Genomic DNA, 23476 nt, shown 5'->3' with positions numbered 1-23476 from the left:
GCAGGCAGACTGGCTAGAAAGCTCTGCTGGTGTACTTGGGGGGTATAGCTCAGTGGTAGAGCATTTGACTGCAGATCAAGAGGTCCTCGGTTCAAATCCGAGTGCCCCCTTGTGCAAGTTTGGGTTGAAGATTTAAAAATGTCTTTTGGTTTTAACCTGCTAATGATATCATGAAAATGCTAAATGACATGATACTTCTCTAGGCATGGTCGCACTTGCCATCCTTTGGCGATTTTTTAGAATTAACCGTTAGGAGCCCATGGCAAATATTTTGGAAATCATGATTCTATCATGTCAATAAAGGAGAATTTTTTCATCTATGAAGTTCATTTGAAGATTAGAAAAGTGAAAAAGAGATTTGTCAATATAAGTCTCTTCGGGACATTTCAAGTGCTTGTAATAATGCAGTAAAGTTGAAGACACATGAAATGGAGTCTGTCATGAAAGCCAGCAGATCAGCTTAGTCCGGCAGATAGAAGGGTTAGGGTGTCTCCCTAGCCCAGGGTGTCTCCGTTGCCCAGATATCTCCGCTTTTGACAATATGCAAGTGAGCTCTTCGGATCGACCAGGGCATTCCGGTTGCTCCAAAGAGGTACATCTCCCACCGTAACGTGCTGCCCTTCGTCCCTCCCTCTTTCCCTCTGTATACCCAATTTCGACTGGCCCTGAGTTCTGTTGTACTCGCGCCTTTTCAAATTCTCGCTGGGAGACATATCTTGAATTTTTCTTTTTCATCACATACCAAAATTTATAGCACTTCCATTTCCCCATCCATGTAAATAGACGAGGGCTTTTTCTTTGGGTCAAGTACTATCGTTAAATGGTAGTATTTTGGGGTACACATTTCTCGCGATCTCTGTGTCCTAAGGTTGGGGGTATAGCTCAGTGGGAGAGCATTTGACTGCAGATCAAGAGGTCCTTGGTTCAAATCCGAGTGCCCCCTTGTTCGAGCTTCACTTGAAGCTTTTAAAAACCGTTGTGTCGATGGTTTAACGACTACGAATAGATGATGCTATTATGTAAAAATGAATTAACTCGACTGCAACAGTGGGAACACATTTGTCATATGTAAAATTCTAGAGAAGTTAAAGGGAGTCTGACAGCAGAAAGTTTGTTATTAACCTAATCCCAGTATAGTGTAGTAATTCTTGTGCACTTTCCAAATATGCCTCTGCTATGCAGCTGTGCAGGCCAAGGTTCAAGTCATTGTATCATTTCATTCACATGCAATTTGTTGTGGATTGGGGGTATAGCTCAGCGGTAGAGCATTTGACTGCAGATCAAGAGGTCCTCGGTTCAAATCCGAGTGCCCCCTTGTGCTAATTTCTCTTGACGGTTTGATAAACCTTTGTGTGGGTAGTTTAAGGATTGCGAATAGACAAAGGTGTTATGTAAAAATGAATTAGCACGACTGCAGCAGTGAGAACAGGTATCCTGTTTATAAAGTGCTAGAGAGGTTAAATTGAGCCTATTAGCAGAAGATTTATCATAAACCTACTTACAGTATAGTGTAGTGGTGCTCGTGCACTTTCCACTTATGTCTCTGCTATGCAGCTTCGCAGACCAGTTTTCAAGGACATGTATGATTTTCTGCAGATAAAAATGAGACGAAAGTGCTTTGCCTGGGAATCTAATGCTGAGACCAAAGCCCAGTCAAGCCAAGAGCCGCCCCCAATGCACTTTTCCCCTCGCTTTCATATGAATAAAACTGCCACTTACTTGAAAATGGGGCTCCAAAGCTGAAGAACAGAGGCATATTTGGAAACTGAAGAAGCCCCACAGCAAGGTACTTTCATTATATTTATAGCAAATTTGCTGCTGAGAAACGCCCTTTATGTGTCAGCAAGCAGGCAGACCGGCTATAAAGCTCTGCTGGTGTACTTGGGGGGTATAGCTCAGTGGTAGAGCATTTGACTGCAGATCAAGAGGTCCTCGGTTCAAATCCGAGTGCCCCCTTGTGCAAGTTTGGGTTGAAGATTTAAAAATGTCTTTTGGTTTTAACCTGCTAATGATATCATGAAAATGCTAAATGACATGATACTTCTCTAGGCATGGTCGCACTTGCCATCCTTTGGCGATTTTTTAGAATTAACCGTTAGGAGCCCATGGCAAATATTTTGGAAATCATGATTCTATCATGTCAATAAAGGAGAATTTTTTCATCTATGAAGTTCATTTGAAGATTAGAAAAGTGAAAAAGAGATTTGTCAATATAAGTCTCTTCGGGACATTTCAAGTGCTTGTAATAATGCAGTAAAGTTGAAGACACATGAAATGGAGTCTGTCATGAAAGCCAGCAGATCAGCTTAGTCCGGCAGATAGAAGGGTTAGGGTGTCTCCCTAGCCCAGGGTGTCTCCGTTGCCCAGATATCTCCGCTTTTGACAATATGCAAGTGAGCTCTTCGGATCGACCAGGGCATTCCGGTTGCTCCAAAGAGGTACATCTCCCACCGTAACGTGCTGCCCTTCGTCCCTCCCTCTTTCCCTCTGTATACCCAATTTCGACTGGCCCTGAGTTCTGTTGTACTCGCCCCTTTTCAAATTCTCGCTGGGAGACATTTCTTGAATTTTTCTCTTTCATCACATACCAAAATTTATAGCACTTCCATTTCCCCATCCATGTAAATAGACGAGGGCTTGTTCTTTGGGTCAAGTACTATCGTTTAATGGTAGTATTTTGGGCTACACATTTCTCGCGATCTCAGTGTCCTAAGGTTGGGGGTATAGCTCAGTGGGAGAGCATTTGACTGCAGTTCAAGAGGTCCTTGGTTCAAATCCGAGTGCCCCCTTGTTCGAGCTTCACTTGAAGCTTTTAAAAACCGTTGTGTCGATGGTTTAACGACTACGAATAGATGATGCTATTATGTAAAAATGAATTAACTCGACTGCAACAGTGGGAACACATTTGTCATATGTAAAATTCTAGAGAAGTTAAAGGGAGTCTGACAGCAGAAAGTTTGTTATTAACCTAATCCCAGTATAGTGTAGTAATTCTTGTGCACTTTCCAAATATGCCTCTGCTATGCAGCTGTGCAGGCCAAGGTTCAAGTCATTGTATCATTTCATTCACATGCAATTTTTTGTGTATTGGGGGTATAGCTCAGCGGTAGAGCATTTGACTGCAGATCAAGAGGTCCTCGGTTCAAATCCGAGTGTCCCCTTGTGCTAATTTCTCTTGACGGTTTGATAAACCTTTGTGTGGGTAGTTTAAGGATTGCGAATAGACAAAGGTGTTATGTAAAAATGAATTAGCACGACTGCAGCAGTGAGAACAGGTATCCTGTTTATAAAGTGCTAGAGAGGTTAAATTGAGCCTATTAGCAGAAGATTTATCATAAACCTACTTACAGTATAGTGTAGTGGTGCTCGTGCACTTTCCACTTATGTCTCTGCTATGCAGCTTCGCAGACTAGTTTTCAAGGACATGTATGATTTTCTGCAGATAAAAATGAGACGAAAGTGCTTTGCGTGGGAATCTAATGCTGAGACCAAAGCCCAGTCAAGCCAAGAGCCGCCCCCAATGCACTTTTCCCCTCGCTTTCATATGAATAAAACTGCCACTTACTTGAAAATGGGGCTCCAAAGCTGAAGAACAGAGGCATATTTGGAAACTGAAGAAGCCCCACAGCAAGGTACTTTCATTATATTTATAGCAAATTTGCTGCTGACAAATGCCCTTTATGTGTCAGCAAGCAGGCAGACTGGCTAGAAAGCTCTGCTGGTGTACTTGGGGGGTATAGCGCAGTGGTAGAGCATTTGACTGCAGATCAAGAGGTCCTCGGTTCAAATCCGAGTGCCCCCTTGTGCAAGTTTGGGTTGAAGATTTAAAAATGTCTTTTGGTTTTAACCTGCTAATGATATCATGAAAATGCTAAATGACATGATACTTCTCTAGGCATGGTCGCACTTGCCATCCTTTGGCGATTTTTTAGAATTAACCGTTAGGAGCCCATGGCAAATATTTTGGAAATCATGATTCTATCATGTCAATAAAGGAGAATTTTTTCATCTATGAAGTTCATTTGAAGATTAGAAAAGTGAAAAAGAGATTTGTCAATATAAGTCTCTTCGGGACATTTCAAGTGCTTGTAATAATGCAGTAAAGTTGAAGACACATGAAATGGAGTCTGTCATGAAAGCCAGCAGATCAGCTTAGTCCGGCAGATAGAAGGGTTAGGGTGTCTCCCTAGCCCAGGGTGTCTCCGTTGCCCAGATATCTCCGCTTTTGACAATATGCAAGTGAGCTCTTCGGATCGACCAGGGCATTCCGGTTGCTCCAAAGAGGTACATCTCCCACCGTAACGTGCTGCCCTTCGTCCCTCCCTCTTTCCCTCTGTATACCCAATTTCGACTGGCCCTGAGTTCTGTTGTACTCGCGCCTTTTCAAATTCTCGCTGGGAGACATATCTTGAATTTTTCTCTTTCATCACATACCAAAATTTATAGCACTTCCATTTCCCCATCCATGTAAATAGACGAGGGCTTTTTCTTTGGGTCAAGTACTATCGTTTAATGGTAGTATTTTGGGCTACACATTTCTCGCGATCTCAGTGTCCTAAGGTTGGGGGTATAGCTCAGTGGGAGAGCATTTGACTGCAGATCAAGAGGTCCTTGGTTCAAATCCGAGTGCCCCCTAGTTCAAGCTTCACTTGAAGCTTTTAAAAACCGTTGTGTCGATGGTTTAACGACTACGAATAGATGATGCTATTATGTAAAAATGAATTAACTCGACTGCAACAGTGGGAACACATTTGTCATATGTAAAATTCTAGAGAAGTTAAAGGGAGTCTGACAGCAGAAAGTTTGTTATTAACCTAATCCCAGTATAGTGTAGTAATTCTTGTGCACTTTCCAAATATGCCTCTGCTATGCAGCTGTGCAGGCCAAGGTTCAAGTCATTGTATCATTTCATTCACATGCAATTTGTTGTGGATTGGGGGTATAGCTCAGCGGTAGAGCATTTGACTGCAGATCAAGAGGTCCTCGGTTCAAATCCGAGTGCCCCCTTGTGCTAGTTTCTCTTGACGGTTTGATAAACCTTTGTGTGGGTAGTTTAAGGATTGCGAATAGACAAAGGTGTTATGTAAAAATGAATTAGCACGACTGCAGCAGTGAGAACAGGTATCCTGTTTATAAAGTGCTAGAGAGGTTAAATTGAGCCTATTAGCAGAAGATTTATCATAATCCTACTTACAGTATAGTGTAGTGGTGCTCGTGCACTTTCCACTTATGTCTCTGCTATGCAGCTTCGCAGACCAGTTTTCAAGGACATGTATGATTTTCTGCAGATAAAAATGAGACGAAAGTGCTTTGCCTAGAAATCTAATGCTGAGACCAAAGCCCAGTCAAGCCAAGAGCCGCCCCCAATGCACTTTTCCCCTCGCTTTCATATGAATAAAACTGCCACTTACTTGAAAATGGGGCTCCAAAGCTGAAGAACAGAGGCATATTTGGAAACTGAAGAAGCCCCACAGCAAGGTACTTTCATTATATTTATAGCAAATTTGCTGCTGAGAAACGCCCTTTATGTGTCAGCAAGCAGGCAGACTGGCTAGAAAGCTCTGCTGGTGTACTTGGGGGGTATAGCTCAGTGGTAGAGCATTTGACTGCAGATCAAGAGGTCCTCGGTTCAAATCCGAGTGCCCCCTTGTGCAAGTTTGGGTTGAAGATTTAAAAATGTCTTTTGGTTTTAACCTGCTAATGATATCATGAAAATGCTAAATGACATGATACTTCTCTAGGCATGGTCGCACTTGCCATCCTTTGGCGATTTTTTAGAATTAACCGTTAGGAGCCCATGGCAAATATTTTGGAAATCATGATTCTATCATGTCAATAAAGGAGAATTTTTTCATCTATGAAGTTCATTTGAAGATTAGAAAAGTGAAAAAGAGATTTGTCAATATAAGTCTCTTCGGGACATTTCAAGTGCTTGTAATAATGCAGTAAAGTTGAAGACACATGAAATGGAGTCTGTCATGAAAGCCAGCAGATCAGCTTAGTCCGGCAGATAGAAGGGTTAGGGTGTCTCCCTAGCCCAGGGTGTCTCCGTTGCCCAGATATCTCCGCTTTTGACAATATGCAAGTGAGCTCTTCGGATCGACCAGGGCATTCCGGTTGCTCCAAAGAGGTACATCTCCCACCGTAACGTGCTGCCCTTCGTCCCTCCCTCTTTCCCTCTGTATACCCAATTTCGACTGGCCCTGAGTTCTGTTGTACTCGCCCCTTTTCAAATTCTCGCTGGGAGACATTTCTTGAATTTTTCTCTTTCATCACATACCAAAATTTATAGCACTTCCATTTCCCCATCCATGTAAATAGACGAGGGCTTTTTCTTTGGGTCAAGTACTATCGTCTAATGGTAGTATTTTGGGGTACACATTTTTTCGCGATCTCAGTGTCCTAAGGTTGGGGGTATAGCTCAGTGGGAGAGCATTTGACTGCAGATCAAGAGGTCCTTGGTTCAAATCCGAGTGCCCCCTTGCTCGAGCTTCACTTGAAGCTTTTAAAAACCGTTGTGTCGATGGTTTAACGACTACGAATAGATGATGCTATTATGTAAAAATGAATTAACTCGACTGCAACAGTGGGAACACATTTGTCATATGTAAAATTCTAGAGAAGTTAAAGGGAGTCTGACAGCAGAAAGTTTGTTATTAACCTAATCCCAGTATAGTGTAGTAATTCTTGTGCACTTTCCAAATATGCCTCTGCTATGCAGCTGTGCAGGCCAAGGTTCAAGTCATTGTATCATTTCATTCACATGCAATTTGTTGTGGATTGGGGGTATAGCTCAGCGGTAGAGCATTTGACTGCAGATCAAGAGGTCCTCGGTTCAAATCCGAGTGCCCCCTTGTGCTAGTTTCTCTTGACGGTTTGATTAACCTTTGTGTGGGTAGTTTAAGGATTGCGAATAGACAAAGGTGTTACGTAAAAATGAATTAGCATGACTGCAGCAGTGAGAACAGGTATCCTGTTTATAAAGTGCTAGAGAGGTTAAATTGAGCCTATTAGCAGAAGATTTATCATAAACCTACTTACAGTATAGTGTAGTGGTGCTCGTGCACTTTCCACTTATGTCTCTGCTATGCAGCTTCGCAGACCAGTTTTCAAGGACATGTATGATTTTCTGCAGATAAAAATGAGACGAAAGTGCTTTGCCTGGGAATCTAATGCTGAGACCAAAGCCCAGTCAAGCCAAGAGCCGCCCCCAATGCACTTTTCCCCTCGCTTTCATATGAATAAAACTGCCACTTACTTGAAAATGGGGCTCCAAAGCTGAAGAACAGAGGCATATTTGGAAACTGAAGAAGCCCCACAGCAAGGTACTTTCATTATATTTATAGCAAATTTGCTGCTGAGAAACGCCCTTTATGTGTCAGCAAGCAGGCAGACTGGCTAGAAAGCTCTGCTGGTGTACTTGGGGGTTATAGCTCAGTGGTAGAGCATTTGACTGCAGATCAAGAGGTCCTCGGTTCAAATCCGAGTGCCCCCTTGTGCAAGTTTGGGTTGAAGATTTAAAAATGTCTTTTGGTTTTAACCTGCTAATGATATCATGAAAATGCTAAATGACATGATACTTCTCTAGGCATGGTCGCACTTGCCATCCTTTGGCGATTTTTTAGAATTAACCGTTAGGAGCCCATGGCAAATATTTTGGAAATCATGATTCTATCATGTCAATAAAGGAGAATTTTTTCATCTATGAAGTTCATTTGAAGATTAGAAAAGTGAAAAAGAGATTTGTCAATATAAGTCTCTTCGGGACATTTCAAGTGCTTGTAATAATGCAGTAAAGTTGAAGACACATGAAATGGAGTCTGTCATGAAAGCCAGCAGATCAGCTTAGTCCGGCAGATAGAAGGGTTAGGGTGTCTCCCTAGCCCAGGGTGTCTCCGTTGCAAAGATATCTCCGCTTTTGACAATATGCAAGTGAGCACTTCGGATCGACCAGGGCATTCCGGTTGCTCCAAAGAGGTACATCTCCCACCGTAACGTGCTGCCCTTCGTCCCTCCCTCTTTCCCTCTGTATACCCAATTTCGACTGGCCCTGAGATCTGTTGTACTCGCGCCTTTTCAAATTCTCGCTGGGAGACATTTCTTGAATTTTTCTCTTTCATCACATACCAAAATTTATAGCACTTCCATTTCCCCATCCATGTAAATAGACGAGGGCTTTTTCTTTGGGTCAAGTACTATCGTTTAATGGTAGTATTTTGGGCTACACATTTCTCGCGATCTCAGTGTCCTAAGGTTGGGGGTATAGCTCAGTGGGAGAGCATTTGACTGCAGATCAAGAGGTCCTTGGTTCAAATCCGAGTGCCCCCTTGTTCGAGCTTCACTTGAAGCTTTTAAAAACCGTTGTGTCGATGGTTTAACGACTACGAATAGATGATGCTATTATGTAAAAATGAATTAACTCGACTGCAACAGTGGGAACACATTTGTCATATGTAAAATTCTAGAGAAGTTAAAGGGAGTCTGACAGCAGAAAGTTTGTTATTAACCTAATCCCAGTATAGTGTAGTAATTCTTGTGCACTTTCCAAATATGCCTCTGCTATGCAGCTGTGCAGGCCAAGGTTCAAGTCATTGTATCATTTCATTCACATGCAATTTGTTGTGGATTGGGGGTATAGCTCAGCGGTAGAGCATTTGACTGCAGATCAAGAGGTCCTCGGTTCAAATCCGAGTGCCCCCTTGTGCTAGTTTCTCTTGACGGTTTGATAAACCTTTGTGTGGGTAGTTTAAGGATTGCGAATAGACAAAGGTGTTATGTAAAAATGAATTAGCACGACTGCAGCAGTGAGAACAGGTATCCTGTTTATAAAGTGCTAGAGAGGTTAAATTGAGCCTATTAGCAGAAGATTTATCATAAACCTACTTACAGTATAGTGTAGTGGTGCTCGTGCACTTTCCACTTATGTCTCTGCTATGCAGCTTCGCAGACCAGTTTTCAAGGACATGTATGATTTTCTGCAGATAAAAATGAGACGAAAGTGCTTTGCCTGGGAATCTAATGTTGAGACCAAAGCCCAGTCAAGCCAAGAGCCGCCCCCAATGCACTTTTCCCCTCGCTTTCATATGAATAAAACTGCCACTTACTTGAAAATGGGGCTCCAAAGCTGAAGAACAGAGGCATATTTGGAAACTGAAGAAGCCCCACAGCAAGGTACTTTCATTATATTTATAGCAAATTTGCTGCTGAGAAACGCCCTTTATGTGTCAGCAAGCAGGCAGACTGGCTAGAAAGCTCTGCTGGTGTACTTGCGGGGTGTAGCTCAGTGGTAGAGCATTTGACTGCAGATCAAGAGGTCCTCGGCTCAAATCCGAGTGCCCCCTTGTTCAAGTTTGGGTTGAAGATTTAAAAATGTCTTTTGGTTTTAACCTGCTAATGATATCATGAAAATGCTAAATGACATGATACTTCTCTAGGCATGGTCGCACTTGCCATCCTTTGGCGATTTTTTAGAATTAACCGTTAGGAGCCCATGGCAAATATTTTGGAAATCATGATTCTATCATGTCAATAAAGGAGAATTTTTTCATCTATGAAGTTCATTTGAAGATTAGAAAAGTGAAAAAGAGATTTGTCAATATAAGTCTCTTCTGGACATTTCAAGTGCTTGTAATAATGCAGTAAAGTTGAAGACACATGAAATGGAGTCTGTCATGAAAGCCAGCAGATCAGCTTAGTCCGGCAGATAGAAGGGTTAGGGTGTCTCCCTAGCCCAGGGTGTCTCCGTTGCCCAGATATCTCCGCTTTTGACAATATGCAAGTGAGCTCTTCGGATCGACCAGGGCATTCCGGTTGCTCCAAAGAGGTACATCTCCCACCGTAACGTGCTGCCCTTCGTCCCTCCCTCTTTCCCTCTGTATACCCAATTTCGACTGGCCCTGAGTTCTGTTGTACTCGCCCCTTTTCAAATTCTCGCTGGGAGACATTTCTTGAATTTTTCTCTTTCATCACATACCAAAATTTATAGCACTTCCATTTCCCCATCCATGTAAATAGACGAGGGCTTTTTCTTTGGGTCAAGTACTATCGTTTAATGGTAGTATTTTGGGCTACACATTTCTCGCGATCTCAGTGTCCTAAGGTTGGGGGTATAGCTCAGTGGGAGAGCATTTGACTGCAGATCAAAAGGTCCTTGGTTCAAATCCGAGTGCCCTCTTGTTCGAGCTTCACTTGAAGCTTTTAAAAACCGTTGTGTCGATGGTTTAACGACTACGAATAGATGATGCTATTATGTAAAAATGAATTAACTCGACTGCAACAGTGGGAACACATTTGTCATATGTAAAATTCTAGAGAAGTTAAAGGGAGTCTGACAGCAGAAAGTTTGTTATTAACCTAATCCCAGTATAGTGTAGTAATTCTTGTGCACTTTCCAAATATGCCTCTGCTATGCAGCTGTGCAGGCCAAGGTTCAAGTAATTGTATCATTTCATTCACATGCAATTTGTTGTGGATTGGGGGTATAGCTCAGCGTTAGAGCATTTGACTGCAGATCAAGAGGTCCTCGGTTCAAATCCGAGTGCCCCCTTGTGCTAGTTTCTCTTGACAGTTTGATAAACCTTTGTGTGGGTCGTTTAAGGATTGCGAATAGACAAAGGTGTTATGTAAAAATAAATTAGCACGACTGCAGCAGTGAGAACAGGTATCCTGTTTATAAAGTGCTAGAGAGGTTAAATTGAGCCTATTAGCAGAAGATTTATCATAAACCTACTTACAGTATAGTGTAGTGGTGCTCGTGCACTTTCCACTTATGTCTCTGCTATGCAGCTTCGCAGACCAGTTTTCAAGGACATGTATGATTTTCTGCAGATAAAAATGAGACGAAAGTGCTTTGCCTGGGAATCTAATGCTGAGACCAAAGCCCAGTCAAGCCAAGAGCCGCCCCCAATGCACTTTTCCCCTCGCTTTCATATGAATAAAACTGCCACTTACTTGAAAATGGGGCTCCAAAGCTGAAGAACAGAGGCATATTTGGAAACTGAAGAAGCCCCACAGCAAGGTACTTTCATTATATTTATAGCAAATTTGCTGCTGAGAAACGCCCTTTATGTGTCAGCAAGCAGGCAGACTGGCTAGAAAGCTCTGCTGGTGTACTTGGGGGATATAGCTCAGTGGTAGAGCATTTGACTGCAGATCAAGAGGTCCTCGGTTCAAATCCGAGTGCCCCCTTGTGCAAGTTTGGGTTGAAGATTTAAAAATGTCTTTTGGTTTTAACCTGCTAATGATATCATGAAAATGCTAAATGACATGATACTTCTCTAGGCATGGTCGCACTTGCCATCCTTTGGCGATTTTTTAGAATTAACCGTTAGGAGCCCATGGCAAATATTTTGGAAATCATGATTCTATCATGTCAATAAAGGAGAATTTTTTCATCTATGAAGTTCATTTGAAGATTAGAAAAGTGAAAAAGAGATTTGTCAATATAAGTCTCTTCGGGACATTTCAAGTGCTTGTAATAATGCAGTAAAGTTGAAGACACATGAAATGGAGTCTGTCATGAAAGCCAGCAGATCAGCTTAGTCCGGCAGATAGAAGGGTTAGGGTGTCTCCCTAGCCCAGGGTGTCTCCGTTGCAAAGATATCTCCGCTTTTGACAATATGCAAGTGAGCACTTCGGATCGACCAGGGCATTCCGGTTGCTCCAAAGAGGTACATCTCCCACCGTAACGTGCTGCCCTTCGTCCCTCCCTCTTTCCCTCTGTATACCCAATTTCGACTGGCCCTGAGATCTGTTGTACTCGCGCCTTTTCAAATTCTCGCTGGGAGACATTTCTTGAATTTTTCTCTTTCATCACATACCAAAATTTATAGCACTTCCATTTCCCCATCCATGTAAATAGACGAGGGCTTTTTCTTTGGGTCAAGTACTATCGTTTAATGGTAGTATTTTGGGCTACACATTTCTCGCGATCTCAGTGTCCTAAGGTTGGGGGTATAGCTCAGTGGGAGAGCATTTGACTGCAGATCAAGAGGTCCTTGGTTCAAATCCGAGTGCCCCCTTGTTCGAGCTTCACTTGAAGCTTTTAAAAACCGTTGTGTCGATGGTTTAACGACTACGAATAGATGATGCTATTATGTAAAAATGAATTAACTCGACTGCAACAGTGGGAACACATTTGTCATATGTAAAATTCTAGAGAAGTTAAAGGGAGTCTGACAGCAGAAAGTTTGTTATTAACCTAATCCCAGTATAGTGTAGTAATTCTTGTGCACTTTCCAAATATGCCTCTGCTATGCAGCTGTGCAGGCCAAGGTTCAAGTCATTGTATCATTTCATTCACATGCAATTTGTTGTGGATTGGGGGTATAGCTCAGCGGTAGAGCCTTTGACTGCAGATCAAGAGGTCCTCGGTTCAAATCCGAGTGCCCCCTTGTGCTAATTTCTCTTGACGGTTTGATAAACCTTTGTGTGGGTAGTTTAAGGATTGCGAATAGACAAAGGTGTTATGTAAAAATGAATTAGCACGACTGCAGCAGTGAGAACAGGTATCCTGTTTATAAAGTGCTAGAGAGGTTAAATTGAGCCTATTAGCAGAAGATTTATCATAAACCTACTTACAGTATAGTGTAGTGGTGCTCGTGCACTTTCCACTTATGTCTCTGCTATGCAGCTTCGCAGACCAGTTTTCAAGGACATGTATGATTTTCTGCAGATAAAAATGAGACGAAAGTGCTTTGCCTGGGAATCTAATGCTGAGACCAAAGCCCAGTCAAGCCAAGAGCCGCCCCCAATGCACTTTTCCCCTCGCTTTCATATGAATAAAACTGCCACTTACTTGAAAATGGGGCTCCAAAGCTGAAGAACAGAGACATATTTGGAAACTGAAGAAGCCCCACAGCAAGGTACTTTCATTATATTTATAGCAAATTTGCTGCTGAGAAACGCCCTTTATGTGTCAGCAAGCAGGCAGACTGGCTAGAAAGCTCTGCTGGTGTACTTGGGGGGTATAGCTCAGTGGTAGAGCATTTGACTGCAGATCAAGAGGTCCTCGGTTCAAATCCGAGTGCCCCCTTGTGCAAGTTTGGGTTGAAGATTTAAAAATGTCTTTTGGTTTTAACCTGCTAATGATATCATGAAAATGCTAAATGACATGATACTTCTCTAGGCATGGTCGCACTTGCCATCCTTTGGCGATTTTTTAGAATTAACCGTTAGGAGCCCATGGCAAATATTTTGGAAATCATGATTCTATCATGTCAATAAAGGAGAATTTTTTCATCTATGAAGTTCATTTGAAGATTAGAAAAGTGAAAAAGAGATTTGTCAATATAAGTCTCTTCGGGACATTTCAAGTGCTTGTAATAATGCAGTAAAGTTGAAGACACATGAAATGGAGTCTGTCATGAAAGCCAGCAGATCAGCTTAGTCTGGCAGATAGAAGGGTTAGGGTGTCTCCCTAGCCCAGGGTGTCTCCGTTGCCCAGATATCTCCGCTTTTGACAATATGCAAGTGAGCTCTTCGGATCGACCAGGGCATTCCGGTTGCTCCAAAGAGGTACATCTCCCACCGTAACGTGCTGCCCTTCGTCCCTCCCTCTTTCCCTCTGTATACCCAATTTCGACTGGCCCTGAGTTCTGTTGTACTCGCGCCTTTTCAAATTCTCGCTGGGAGACATATCTTGAATTTTTCTTTTTCATCACATACCAAAATTTATAGCACTTCCATTTCCCCATCCATGTAAATAGACGAGGGCTTTTTCTTTGGGTCAAGTACTATCGTTAAATGGTAGTATTTTGGGGTACACATTTCTCGCGATCTCTGTGTCCTAAGGTTGGGGGTATAGCTCAGTGGGAGAGCATTTGACTGCAGATCAAGAGGTCCTTGGTTCAAATCCGAGTGCCCCCTTGTTCGAGCTTCACTTGAAGCTTTTAAAAACCGTTGTGTCGATGGTTTAACGACTACGAATAGATGATGCTATTATGTAAAAATGAATTAACTCGACTGCAACAGTGGGAACACATTTGTCATATGTAAAATTCTAGAGAAGTTAAAGGGAGTCTGACAGCAGAAAGTTTGTTATTAACCTAATCCCAGTATAGTGTAGTAATTCTTGTGCACTTTCCAAATATGCCTCTGCTATGCAGCTGTGCAGGCCAAGGTTCAAGTCATTGTATCATTTCATTCACATGCAATTTGTTGTGGATTGGGGGTATAGCTCAGCGGTAGAGCATTTGACTGCAGATCAAGAGGTCCTCGGTTCAAATCCGAGTGCCCCCTTGTGCTAATTTCTCTTGACGGTTTGATAAACCTTTGTGTGGGTAGTTTAAGGATTGCGAATAGACAAAGGTGTTATGTAAAAATGAATTAGCACGACTGCAGCAGTGAGAACAGGTATCCTGTTTATAAAGTGCTAGAGAGGTTAAATTGAGCCTATTAGCAGAAGATTTATCATAAACCTACTTACAGTATAGTGTAGTGGTGCTCGTGCACTTTCCACTTATGTCTCTGCTATGCAGCTTCGCAGACCAGTTTTCAAGGACATGTATGATTTTCTGCAGATAAAAATGAGACGAAAGTGCTTTGCCTGGGAATCTAATGCTGAGACCAAAGCCCAGTCAAGCCAAGAGCCGCCCCCAATGCACTTTTCCCCTCGCTTTCATATGAATAAAACTGCCACTTACTTGAAAATGGGGCTCCAAAGCTGAAGAACAGAGGCATATTTGGAAACTGAAGAAGCCCCACAGCAAGGTACTTTCATTATATTTATAGCAAATTTGCTGCTGAGAAACGCCCTTTATGTGTCAGCAAGCAGGCAGACCGGCTATAAAGCTCTGCTGGTGTACTTGGGGGGTATAGCTCAGTGGTAGAGCATTTGACTGCAGATCAAGAGGTCCTCGGTTCAAATCCGAGTGCCCCCTTGTGCAAGTTTGGGTTGAAGATTTAAAAATGTCTTTTGGTTTTAACCTGCTAATGATATCATGAAAATGCTAAATGACATGATACTTCTCTAGGCATGGTCGCACTTGCCATCCTTTGGCGATTTTTTAGAATTAACCGTTAGGAGCCCATGGCAAATATTTTGGAAATCATGATTCTATCATGTCAATAAAGGAGAATTTTTTCATCTATGAAGTTCATTTGAAGATTAGAAAAGTGAAAAAGAGATTTGTCAATATAAGTCTCTTCGGGACATTTCAAGTGCTTGTAATAATGCAGTAAAGTTGAAGACACATGAAATGGAGTCTGTCATGAAAGCCAGCAGATCAGCTTAGTCCGGCAGATAGAAGGGTTAGGGTGTCTCCCTAGCCCAGGGTGTCTCCGTTGCAAAGATATCTCCGCTTTTGACAATATGCAAGTGAGCACTTCGGATCGACCAGGGCATTCCGGTTGCTCCAAAGAGGTACATCTCCCACCGTAACGTGCTGCCCTTCGTCCCTCCCTCTTTCCCTCTGTATACCCAATTTCGACTGGCCCTGAGATCTGTTGTACTCGCGCCTTTTCAAATACTCGCTGGGAGACATTTCTTGAATTTTTCTCTTTCATCACATACCAAAATTTATAGCACTTCCATTTCCCCATCCATGTAAATAGACGAGGGCTTTTTCTTTGGGTCAAGTACTATCGTTTAATGGTAGTATTTTGGGCTACACATTTCTCGCGATCTCAGTGTCCTAAGGTTGGGGGTATAGCTCAGTGGGAGAGCATTTGACTGCAGTTCAAGAGGTCCTTGGTTCAAATCCGAGTGCCCCCTTGTTCGAGCTTCACTTGAAGCTTTTAAAAACCGTTGTGTCGATGGTTTAACGACTACGAATAGATGATGCTATTATGTAAAAATGAATTAACTCGACTGCAACAGTGGGAACACATTTGTCATGTGTAAAATTCTAGAGAAGTTAAAGGGAGTCTGACAGCAGAAAGTTTGTTATTAACCTAATCCCAGTATAGTGTAGTAATTCTTGTGCACTTTCCAAATATGCCTCTGCTATGCAGCTGTGCAGGCCAAGGTTCAAGTCATTGTATCATTTCATTCACACGCAATTTGTTGTGGATTGGGGGTATAACTCAGCGGTAGAGCATTTGACTGCAGATCAAGAGGTCCTCGGTTCAAATCCGAGTGCCCCCTTGTGCTAGTTTCTCTTGACGGTTTGATAAACCTTTGTGTGGGTAGTTTAAGGATTGCGAATAGACAAAGGTGTTATGTAAAAATGAATTAGCACGACTGCAGCAGTGAGAACTGGTATCCTGTTTATATAGTTCTAGAGAGGTTAAATTGAGCCTATTAGCAGAAGATTTATCATAAACCTACTTACAGTATAGTGTAGTGGTGCTCGTGCACTTTCCACTTATGTCTCTGCTATGCAGCTTCGCAGACCAGTTTTCAAGGACATGTATGATTTTCTGCAGATAAAAATGAGACGAAAGTGCTTTGCCTGGGAATCTAATGCTGAGACCAAAGCCCAGTCAAGCCAAGAGCCGCCCCCAATGCACTTTTCCCCTCGCTTTCATATGAATAAAACTGCCACTTACTTGAAAATGGGGCTCCAAAGCTGAAGAACAGAGGCATATTTGGAAACTGAAGAAGCCCCACAGCAAGGTACTTTCATTATATTTATAGCAAATTTGCTGCTGAGAAACGCCCTTTATGTGTCAGCAAGCAGGCAGACTGGCTATAAAGCTCTGCTGGTGTACTTGGGGGGTATAGCTCAGTGGTAGAGCATTTGACTGCAGATCAAGAGGTCCTCGGTTCAAATCCGAGTGCCCCCTTGTGCAAGTTTGGGTTGAAGATTTAAAAATGTCTTTTGGTTTTAACCTGCTAATGATATCATGAAAATGCTAAATGACATGATACTTCTCTAGGCATGGTCGCACTTGCCATCCTTTGGCGATTTTTTAGAATTAACCGTTAGGAGCCCATGGCAAATATTTTGGAAATCATGATTCTATCATGTCAATAAAGGAGAATTTTTTCATCTATGAAGTTCATTTGAAGATTAGAAAAGTGAAAAAGAGATTTGTCAATATAAGTCTCTTCGGGACATTTCAAGTGCTTGTAATAATGCAGTAAAGTTGAAGACACATGAAATGGAGTCTGTCATGAAAGCCAGCAGATCAGCTTAGTCCGGCAGATAGAAGGGTTAGGGTGTCTCCCTAGCCCAGGGTGTCTCCGTTGCAAAGATATCTCCGCTTTTGACAATATGCAAGTGAGCACTTCGGATCGACCAGGGCATTCCGGTTGCTCCAAAGAGGTACATCTCCCACCGTAACGTGCTGCCCTTCGTCCCTCCCTCTTTCCCTCTGTATACCCAATTTCGACTGGCCCTGAGTTCTGTTGTACTCGCGCCTTTTCAAATTCTCGCTGGGAGACATATCTTGAATTTTTCTTTTTCATCACATACCAAAATTTATAGCACTTCCATTTCCCCATCCATGTAAATAGACGAGGGCTTTTTCTTTGGGTCAAGTACTATCGTTAAATGGTAGTATTTTGGGGTACACATTTCTCGCGATCTCTGTGTCCTAAGGTTGGGGGTATAGCTCAGTGGGAGAGCATTTGACTGCAGATCAAGAGGTCCTTGGTTCAAATCCGAGTGCCCCCTTGTTCGAGCTTCACTTGAAGCTTTTAAAAACCGTTGTGTCGATGGTTTAACGACTACGAATAGATGATGCTATTATGTAAAAATGAATTAACTCGACTGCAACAGTGGGAACACATTTGTCATATGTAAAATTCTAGAGAAGTTAAAGGGAGTCTGACAGCAGAAAGTTTGTTATTAACCTAATCCCAGTATAGTGTAGTAATTCTTGTGCACTTTCCAAATATGCCTCTGCTATGCAGCTGTGCAGGCCAAGGTTCAAGTCATTGTATCATTTCATTCACATGCAATTTGCTGTGGATTGGGGGTATAGCTCAGCGGTAGAGCATTTGACTGCAGATCAAGAGGTCCTCGGTTCAAATCCGAGTGCCCGCTTGTGCTAGTTTCTCTTGACGGTTTGATAAACCTTTGTGTGGGTAGTTTAAGGATTGCGAATAGACAAAGGTGTTATGTAAAAATGAATTAGCACGACTGCAGCAGTGAGAACAGATATCCTGTTTATAAAGTGCTAGAGAGGTTAAATTGAGCCTATTAGCAGAAGATTTATCATAAACCTACTTACAGTATAGTGTAGTGGTGCTCGTGCACTTTCCACTTATGTCTCTGCTATGCAGCTTCGCAGACCAGTTTTCAAGGACATGTATGATTTTCTGCAGATAAAAATGAGACGAAAGTGCTTTGCCTGGGAATCTAATGCTGAGACCAAAGCCCAGTCAAGCCAAGAGCCGCCCCCAATGCACTTTTCCCCTCGCTTTCATATGAATAAAACTGCCACTTACTTGAAAATGGGGCTCCAAAGCTGAAGAACAGAGGCATATTTGGAAACTGAAGAAGCCCCACAGCAAGGTACTTTCATTATATTTATAGCAAATTTGCTGCTGAGAAACGCCCTTTATGTGTCAGCAAGCAGGCAGACTGGCTATAAAGCTCTGCTGGTGTACTTGGGGGGTATAGCTCAGTGGTAGAGCATTTGACTGCAGATCAAGAGGTCCTCGGTTCAAATCCGAGTGCCCCCTTGTGCAAGTTTGGGTTGAAGATTTAAAAATGTCTTTTGGTTTTAACCTGCTAATGATATCATGAAAATGCTAAATGACATGATACTTCTCTAGGCATGGTCGCACTTGCCATCCTTTGGCAATTTTTTAGAATTAACCGTTAGGAGCCCATGGCAAATATTTTGGAAATCATGATTCTATCATGTCAATAATGGAGAATTTTTTCATCTATGAAGTTCATTTGAAGATTAGAAAAGTGAAAAAGAGATTTGTCAATATAAGTCTCTTCGGGACATTTCAAGTGCTTGTAATAATGCAGTAAAGTTGAAGACACATGAAATGGAGTCTGTCATGAAAGCCAGCAGATCAGCTTAGTCCGGCAGATAGAAGGGTTAGGGTGTCTCCCTAGCCCAGGGTGTCTCCGTTGCAAAGATATCTCCGCTTTTGACAATATGCAAGTGAGCTCTTCGGATCGACCAGGGCATTCCGGTTGCTCCAAAGAGGTACATCTCCCACCGTAACGTGCTGCCCTTCGTCCCTCCCTCTTTCCCTCTGTATACCCAATTTCGACTGGCCCTGAGTTCTGTTGTACTCGCGCCTTTTCAAATTCTCGCTGGGAGACATATCTTGAATTTTTCTTTTTCATCACATACCAAAATTTATAGCACTTCCATTTCCCCATCCATGTAAATAGACGAGGGCTTTTTCTTTGGGTCAAGTACTATCGTTAAATGGTAGTATTTTGGGGTACACATTTCTCGCGATCTCTGTGTCCTAAGGTTGGGGGTATAGCTCAGTGGGAGAGCATTTGACTGCAGATCAAGAGGTCCTTGGTTCAAATCCGAGTGCCCCCTTGTTCGAGCTTCACTTGAAGCTTTTAAAAACCGTTGTGTCGATGGTTTAACGACTACGAATAGATGATGCTATTATGTAAAAATGAATTAACTCGACTGCAACAGTGGGAACACATTTGTCATATGTAAAATTCTAGAGAAGTTAAAGGGAGTCTGACAGCAGAAAGTTTGTTATTAACCTAATCCCAGTATAGTGTAGTAATTCTCGTGCACTTTCCAAATATGCCTCTGCTATGCAGCTGTGCAGGCCAAGGTTCAAGTCATTGTATCATTTCATTCACATGCAATTTGCTGTGGATTGGGGGTATAGCTCAGCGGTAGAGCATTTGACTGCAGATCAAGAGGTCCTCGGTTCAAATCCGAGTGCCCCCTTGTGCTAGTTTCTCTTATCGGTTTGATAAACCTTTGTGTGGGTAGTTTAAGGATTGCGAATAGACAAAGGTGTTATGTAAAAATGAATTAGCACGACTGCAGCAGTGAGAACAGGTATCCTGTTTATAAAGTGCTAGAGAGGTTAAATTGAGCCTATTAGCAGAAGATTTATCATAAACCTACTTACAGTATAGTGTAGTGGTGCTCGTGCACTTTCCACTTATGTCTCTGCTATGCAGCTTCGCAGACCAGTTTTCAAGGACATGTATGATTTTCTGCAGATAAAAATGAGACGAAAGTGCTTTGCCTGGGAATCTAATGCTGAGACCAAAGCCCAGTCAAGCCAAGAGCCGCCCCCAATGCACTTTTCCCCTCGCTTTCATATGAATAAAACTGCCACTTACTTGAAAATGGGGCTCCAAAGCTGAAGAACAGAGGCATATTTGGAAACTGAAGAAGCCCCACAGCAAGGTACTTTCATTATATTTATAGCAAATTTGCTGCTGAGAAACGCCCTTTATGTGTCAGCAAGCAGGCAGACTGGCTATAAAGCTCTGCTGGTGTACTTGGGGGGTATAGCTCAGTGGTAGAGCATTTGACTGCAGATCAAGAGGTCCTCGGTTCAAATCCGAGTGCCCCCTTGTGCAAGTTTGGGTTGAAGATTTAAAAATGTCTTTTGGTTTTAACCTGCTAATGATATCATGAAAATGCTAAATGACATGATACTTCTCTAGGCATGGTCGCACTTGCCATCCTTTGGCGATTTTTTAGAATTAACCGTTAGGAGCCCATGGCAAATATTTTGGAAATCATGATTCTATCATGTCAATAAAGGAGAATTTTTTCATCTATGAAGTTCATTTGAAGATTAGAAAAGTGAAAAAGAGATTTGTCAATATAAGTCTCTTCGGGACATTTCAAGTGCTTGTAATAATGCAGTAAAGTTGAAGACACATGAAATGGAGTCTGTCATGAAAGCCAGCAGATCAGCTTAGTCCGGCAGATAGAAGGGTTAGGGTGTCTCCCTAGCCCAGGGTGTCTCCGTTGCCCAGATATCTCCGCTTTTGACAATATGCAAGTGAGCTCTTCGGATCGACCAGGGCATTCCGGTTGCTCCAAAGAGGTACATCTCCCACCGTAACGTGCTGCCCTTCGTCCCTCCCTCTTTCCCTCTGTATACCCAATTTCGACTGGCCCTGAGATCTGTTGTACTCGCGCCTTTTCAAATTCTCGCTGGGAGACATATCTTGAATTTTTCTCTTTCATCACATACCAAAATTTATAGCACTTCCATTTCCCCATCCATGTAAATAGACGAGGGCTTTTTCTTTGGGTCAAGTACTATCGTTTAATGGTAGTATTTTGGGGTACACATTTCTCGCGATCTCAGTGTCCTAAGGTTGGGGGTATAGCTCAGTGGGAGAGCATTTGACTGCAGATCAAGAGGTCCTTGGTTCAAATCCGAGTGCCCCCTTGTTCGAGCTTCACTTGAAGCTTTTAAAAACCGTTGTGTCGATGGTTTAACGACTACGAATAGATGATGCTATTATGTAAAAATGAATTAACTCGACTGCAACAGTGGGAACACATTTGTCATATGTAAAATTCTAGAGAAGTTAAAGGGAGTCTGACAGCAGAAAGTTTGTTATTAACCTAATCCCAGTATAGTGTAGTAATTCTTGTGCACTTTCCAAATATGCCTCTGCTATGCAGCTGTGCAGGCCAAGGTTCAAGTCATTGTATCATTTCATTCACATGCAATTTGTTGTGGATTGGGGGTATAGCTCAGCGGTAGAGCATTTGACTGCAGATCAAGAGGTCCTCGGTTCAAATCCGAGTGCCCCCTTGTGCTAATTTCTCTTGACGGTTTGATAAACCTTTGTGTGGGTAGTTTAAGGATTGCGAATAGACAAAGGTGTTATGTAAAAATGAATTAGCACGACTGCAGCAGTGAGAACAGGTATCCTGTTTATAAAGTGCTAGAGAGGTTAAATTGAGCCTATTAGCAGAAGATTTATCATAAACCTACTTACAGTATAGTGTAGTGGTGCTCGTGCACTTTCCACTTATGTCTCTGCTATGCAGCTTCGCAGACCAGTTTTCAAGGACATGTATGATTTTCTGCAGATAAAAATGAGACGAAAGTGCTTTGCCTGGAAATCTAATGCTGAGACCAAAGCCCAGTCAAGCCAAGAGCCGCCCCCAATGCACTTTTCCCCTCGCTTTCATATGAATAAAACTGCCACTTACTTGAAAATGGGGCTCCAAAGCTGAAGAACAGAGGCATATTTGGAAACTGAAGAAGCCCCACAGCAAGGTACTTTCATTATATTTATAGCAAATTTGCTGCTGAGAAACGCCCTTTATGTGTCAGCAAGCAGGCAGACTGGCTAGAAAGCTCTGCTGGTGTAATTGGGGGGTATAGCTCAGTGGTAGAGCATTTGACTGCAGATCAAGAGGTCCTCAGTTCAAATCCGAGTGCCCCCTTGTGCAAGTTTGGGTTGAAGATTTAAAAATGTCTTTTGGTTTTAACCTGCTAATGATATCATGAAAATGCTAAATGACATGATACTTCTCTAGGCATGGTCGCACTTGCCATCCTTTGGCGATTTTTTAGAATTAACCGTTAGGAGCCCATGGCAAATATTTTGGAAATCATGATTCTATCATGTCAATAAAGGAGAATTTTTTCATCTATGAAGTTCATTTGAAGATTAGAAAAGTGAAAAAGAGATTTGTCAATATAAGTCTCTTCGGGACATTTCAAGTGCTTGTAATAATGCAGTAAAGTTGAAGACACATGAAATGGAGTCTGTCATGAAAGCCAGCAGATCAGCTTAGTCCGGCAGATAGAAGGGTTAGGGTGTCTCCCTAGCCCAGGGTGTCTCCGTTGCAAAGATATCTCCGCTTTTGACAATATGCAAGTGAGCTCTTCGGATCGACCAGGGCATTCCGGTTGCTCCAAAGAGGTACATCTCCCACCGTAACGTGCTGCCCTTCGTCCCTCCCTCTTTCCCTCTGTATACCCAATTTCGACTGGCCCTGAGATCTGTTGTACTCGCGCCTTTTCAAATACTCGCTGGGAGACATTTCTTGAATTTTTCTCTTTCATCACATACCAAAATTTATAGCACTTCCATTTCCCCATCCATGTAAATAGACGAGGGCTTTTTCTTTGGGTCAAGTACTATCGTTTAATGGTAGTATTTTGGGGTACACATTTCTCGCGATCTCAGTGTCCTAAGGTTGGGGGTATAGCTCAGTGGGAGAGCATTTGACTGCAGATCAAGAGGTCCTGGGTTCAAATCCGAGTGCCCCCTTGTTCGAGCTTCACTTGAAGCTTTTAAAAACCGTTGTGTCGATGGTTTAACGACTACGAATAGATGATGCTATTATGTAAAAATGAATTAACTCGACTGCAACAGTGGGAACACATTTGTCATGTGTAAAATTCTAGAGAAGTTAAAGGGAGTCTGACAGCAGAAAGTTTGTTATTAACCTAATCCCAGTATAGTGTAGTAATTCTTGTGCACTTTCCAAATATGCCTCTGCTATGAAGCTGTGCAGGCCAAGGTTCAAGTCATTGTATCATTTCATTCACACGCAATTTGTTGTGGATTGGGGGTATAACTCAGCGGTAGAGCATTTGACTGCAGATCAAGAGGTCCTCGGTTCAAATCCGAGTGCCTCCTTGTGCTAG

The 23476-nt window shown here is 42.4% G+C and overlaps 39 non-coding genes across 39 annotated transcripts; all 39 read left to right on the top strand.

The window, feature by feature from the left end:
* The first annotated feature begins 38 nt into the window (after nucleotides 1-38).
* On the top strand, nucleotides 39-110 carry TRNAC-GCA (transfer RNA cysteine (anticodon GCA)). Its single transcript has one exon. It is a non-coding gene; the product is annotated as a tRNA-Cys (tRNA).
* A 761-nt stretch (nucleotides 111-871) lies between these two features.
* TRNAC-GCA (transfer RNA cysteine (anticodon GCA)) lies at nucleotides 872-943 on the top strand. The gene has a single exon. It is a non-coding gene; the product is annotated as a tRNA-Cys (tRNA).
* A 300-nt stretch (nucleotides 944-1243) lies between these two features.
* Nucleotides 1244-1315, top strand: TRNAC-GCA (transfer RNA cysteine (anticodon GCA)). The gene has a single exon. It is a non-coding gene; the product is annotated as a tRNA-Cys (tRNA).
* Nucleotides 1316-1884: 569 nt separating this feature from the next.
* Nucleotides 1885-1956, top strand: TRNAC-GCA (transfer RNA cysteine (anticodon GCA)). Its single transcript has one exon. It is a non-coding gene; the product is annotated as a tRNA-Cys (tRNA).
* A 761-nt stretch (nucleotides 1957-2717) lies between these two features.
* Nucleotides 2718-2789, top strand: TRNAC-GCA (transfer RNA cysteine (anticodon GCA)). Its single transcript has one exon. It is a non-coding gene; the product is annotated as a tRNA-Cys (tRNA).
* A 300-nt stretch (nucleotides 2790-3089) lies between these two features.
* TRNAC-GCA (transfer RNA cysteine (anticodon GCA)) lies at nucleotides 3090-3161 on the top strand. The gene has a single exon. It is a non-coding gene; the product is annotated as a tRNA-Cys (tRNA).
* A 569-nt stretch (nucleotides 3162-3730) lies between these two features.
* Nucleotides 3731-3802, top strand: TRNAC-GCA (transfer RNA cysteine (anticodon GCA)). The gene has a single exon. It is a non-coding gene; the product is annotated as a tRNA-Cys (tRNA).
* Nucleotides 3803-4563: 761 nt separating this feature from the next.
* On the top strand, nucleotides 4564-4635 carry TRNAC-GCA (transfer RNA cysteine (anticodon GCA)). The gene has a single exon. It is a non-coding gene; the product is annotated as a tRNA-Cys (tRNA).
* Nucleotides 4636-4935: 300 nt separating this feature from the next.
* On the top strand, nucleotides 4936-5007 carry TRNAC-GCA (transfer RNA cysteine (anticodon GCA)). The gene has a single exon. It is a non-coding gene; the product is annotated as a tRNA-Cys (tRNA).
* Nucleotides 5008-5576: 569 nt separating this feature from the next.
* Nucleotides 5577-5648, top strand: TRNAC-GCA (transfer RNA cysteine (anticodon GCA)). The gene has a single exon. It is a non-coding gene; the product is annotated as a tRNA-Cys (tRNA).
* A 762-nt stretch (nucleotides 5649-6410) lies between these two features.
* Nucleotides 6411-6482, top strand: TRNAC-GCA (transfer RNA cysteine (anticodon GCA)). Its single transcript has one exon. It is a non-coding gene; the product is annotated as a tRNA-Cys (tRNA).
* Nucleotides 6483-6782: 300 nt separating this feature from the next.
* Nucleotides 6783-6854, top strand: TRNAC-GCA (transfer RNA cysteine (anticodon GCA)). The gene has a single exon. It is a non-coding gene; the product is annotated as a tRNA-Cys (tRNA).
* Nucleotides 6855-7422: 568 nt separating this feature from the next.
* Nucleotides 7423-7495, top strand: TRNAC-GCA (transfer RNA cysteine (anticodon GCA)). The gene has a single exon. It is a non-coding gene; the product is annotated as a tRNA-Cys (tRNA).
* Nucleotides 7496-8256: 761 nt separating this feature from the next.
* TRNAC-GCA (transfer RNA cysteine (anticodon GCA)) lies at nucleotides 8257-8328 on the top strand. The gene has a single exon. It is a non-coding gene; the product is annotated as a tRNA-Cys (tRNA).
* Nucleotides 8329-8628: 300 nt separating this feature from the next.
* On the top strand, nucleotides 8629-8700 carry TRNAC-GCA (transfer RNA cysteine (anticodon GCA)). Its single transcript has one exon. It is a non-coding gene; the product is annotated as a tRNA-Cys (tRNA).
* Nucleotides 8701-9269: 569 nt separating this feature from the next.
* TRNAC-GCA (transfer RNA cysteine (anticodon GCA)) lies at nucleotides 9270-9341 on the top strand. Its single transcript has one exon. It is a non-coding gene; the product is annotated as a tRNA-Cys (tRNA).
* Nucleotides 9342-10102: 761 nt separating this feature from the next.
* On the top strand, nucleotides 10103-10174 carry TRNAC-GCA (transfer RNA cysteine (anticodon GCA)). Its single transcript has one exon. It is a non-coding gene; the product is annotated as a tRNA-Cys (tRNA).
* A 300-nt stretch (nucleotides 10175-10474) lies between these two features.
* Nucleotides 10475-10546, top strand: TRNAC-GCA (transfer RNA cysteine (anticodon GCA)). Its single transcript has one exon. It is a non-coding gene; the product is annotated as a tRNA-Cys (tRNA).
* Nucleotides 10547-11115: 569 nt separating this feature from the next.
* Nucleotides 11116-11187, top strand: TRNAC-GCA (transfer RNA cysteine (anticodon GCA)). Its single transcript has one exon. It is a non-coding gene; the product is annotated as a tRNA-Cys (tRNA).
* A 761-nt stretch (nucleotides 11188-11948) lies between these two features.
* Nucleotides 11949-12020, top strand: TRNAC-GCA (transfer RNA cysteine (anticodon GCA)). Its single transcript has one exon. It is a non-coding gene; the product is annotated as a tRNA-Cys (tRNA).
* Nucleotides 12021-12320: 300 nt separating this feature from the next.
* Nucleotides 12321-12392, top strand: TRNAC-GCA (transfer RNA cysteine (anticodon GCA)). Its single transcript has one exon. It is a non-coding gene; the product is annotated as a tRNA-Cys (tRNA).
* Nucleotides 12393-12961: 569 nt separating this feature from the next.
* Nucleotides 12962-13033, top strand: TRNAC-GCA (transfer RNA cysteine (anticodon GCA)). The gene has a single exon. It is a non-coding gene; the product is annotated as a tRNA-Cys (tRNA).
* A 761-nt stretch (nucleotides 13034-13794) lies between these two features.
* TRNAC-GCA (transfer RNA cysteine (anticodon GCA)) lies at nucleotides 13795-13866 on the top strand. The gene has a single exon. It is a non-coding gene; the product is annotated as a tRNA-Cys (tRNA).
* A 300-nt stretch (nucleotides 13867-14166) lies between these two features.
* Nucleotides 14167-14238, top strand: TRNAC-GCA (transfer RNA cysteine (anticodon GCA)). Its single transcript has one exon. It is a non-coding gene; the product is annotated as a tRNA-Cys (tRNA).
* A 569-nt stretch (nucleotides 14239-14807) lies between these two features.
* Nucleotides 14808-14879, top strand: TRNAC-GCA (transfer RNA cysteine (anticodon GCA)). Its single transcript has one exon. It is a non-coding gene; the product is annotated as a tRNA-Cys (tRNA).
* Nucleotides 14880-15640: 761 nt separating this feature from the next.
* TRNAC-GCA (transfer RNA cysteine (anticodon GCA)) lies at nucleotides 15641-15712 on the top strand. The gene has a single exon. It is a non-coding gene; the product is annotated as a tRNA-Cys (tRNA).
* A 300-nt stretch (nucleotides 15713-16012) lies between these two features.
* On the top strand, nucleotides 16013-16084 carry TRNAC-GCA (transfer RNA cysteine (anticodon GCA)). Its single transcript has one exon. It is a non-coding gene; the product is annotated as a tRNA-Cys (tRNA).
* A 569-nt stretch (nucleotides 16085-16653) lies between these two features.
* On the top strand, nucleotides 16654-16725 carry TRNAC-GCA (transfer RNA cysteine (anticodon GCA)). The gene has a single exon. It is a non-coding gene; the product is annotated as a tRNA-Cys (tRNA).
* A 761-nt stretch (nucleotides 16726-17486) lies between these two features.
* TRNAC-GCA (transfer RNA cysteine (anticodon GCA)) lies at nucleotides 17487-17558 on the top strand. Its single transcript has one exon. It is a non-coding gene; the product is annotated as a tRNA-Cys (tRNA).
* Nucleotides 17559-17858: 300 nt separating this feature from the next.
* Nucleotides 17859-17930, top strand: TRNAC-GCA (transfer RNA cysteine (anticodon GCA)). Its single transcript has one exon. It is a non-coding gene; the product is annotated as a tRNA-Cys (tRNA).
* A 569-nt stretch (nucleotides 17931-18499) lies between these two features.
* Nucleotides 18500-18571, top strand: TRNAC-GCA (transfer RNA cysteine (anticodon GCA)). The gene has a single exon. It is a non-coding gene; the product is annotated as a tRNA-Cys (tRNA).
* Nucleotides 18572-19332: 761 nt separating this feature from the next.
* On the top strand, nucleotides 19333-19404 carry TRNAC-GCA (transfer RNA cysteine (anticodon GCA)). Its single transcript has one exon. It is a non-coding gene; the product is annotated as a tRNA-Cys (tRNA).
* A 300-nt stretch (nucleotides 19405-19704) lies between these two features.
* Nucleotides 19705-19776, top strand: TRNAC-GCA (transfer RNA cysteine (anticodon GCA)). Its single transcript has one exon. It is a non-coding gene; the product is annotated as a tRNA-Cys (tRNA).
* A 569-nt stretch (nucleotides 19777-20345) lies between these two features.
* TRNAC-GCA (transfer RNA cysteine (anticodon GCA)) lies at nucleotides 20346-20417 on the top strand. Its single transcript has one exon. It is a non-coding gene; the product is annotated as a tRNA-Cys (tRNA).
* A 761-nt stretch (nucleotides 20418-21178) lies between these two features.
* On the top strand, nucleotides 21179-21250 carry TRNAC-GCA (transfer RNA cysteine (anticodon GCA)). Its single transcript has one exon. It is a non-coding gene; the product is annotated as a tRNA-Cys (tRNA).
* Nucleotides 21251-21550: 300 nt separating this feature from the next.
* Nucleotides 21551-21622, top strand: TRNAC-GCA (transfer RNA cysteine (anticodon GCA)). The gene has a single exon. It is a non-coding gene; the product is annotated as a tRNA-Cys (tRNA).
* Nucleotides 21623-22191: 569 nt separating this feature from the next.
* Nucleotides 22192-22263, top strand: TRNAC-GCA (transfer RNA cysteine (anticodon GCA)). The gene has a single exon. It is a non-coding gene; the product is annotated as a tRNA-Cys (tRNA).
* A 761-nt stretch (nucleotides 22264-23024) lies between these two features.
* TRNAC-GCA (transfer RNA cysteine (anticodon GCA)) lies at nucleotides 23025-23096 on the top strand. The gene has a single exon. It is a non-coding gene; the product is annotated as a tRNA-Cys (tRNA).
* A 300-nt stretch (nucleotides 23097-23396) lies between these two features.
* Nucleotides 23397-23468, top strand: TRNAC-GCA (transfer RNA cysteine (anticodon GCA)). Its single transcript has one exon. It is a non-coding gene; the product is annotated as a tRNA-Cys (tRNA).
* The last annotated feature ends 8 nt before the right edge of the window (nucleotides 23469-23476 follow it).

The sequence above is a fragment of the Leptodactylus fuscus genome, chromosome 1 (genome assembly GCF_031893055.1).
Source record: "Leptodactylus fuscus isolate aLepFus1 chromosome 1, aLepFus1.hap2, whole genome shotgun sequence".
Lineage (NCBI taxonomy): Eukaryota > Metazoa > Chordata > Amphibia > Anura > Leptodactylidae > Leptodactylus > Leptodactylus fuscus.
Note: the sequence above shows the minus strand (reverse complement) of the source record. Positions and strands in the feature narration are given on the sequence as shown.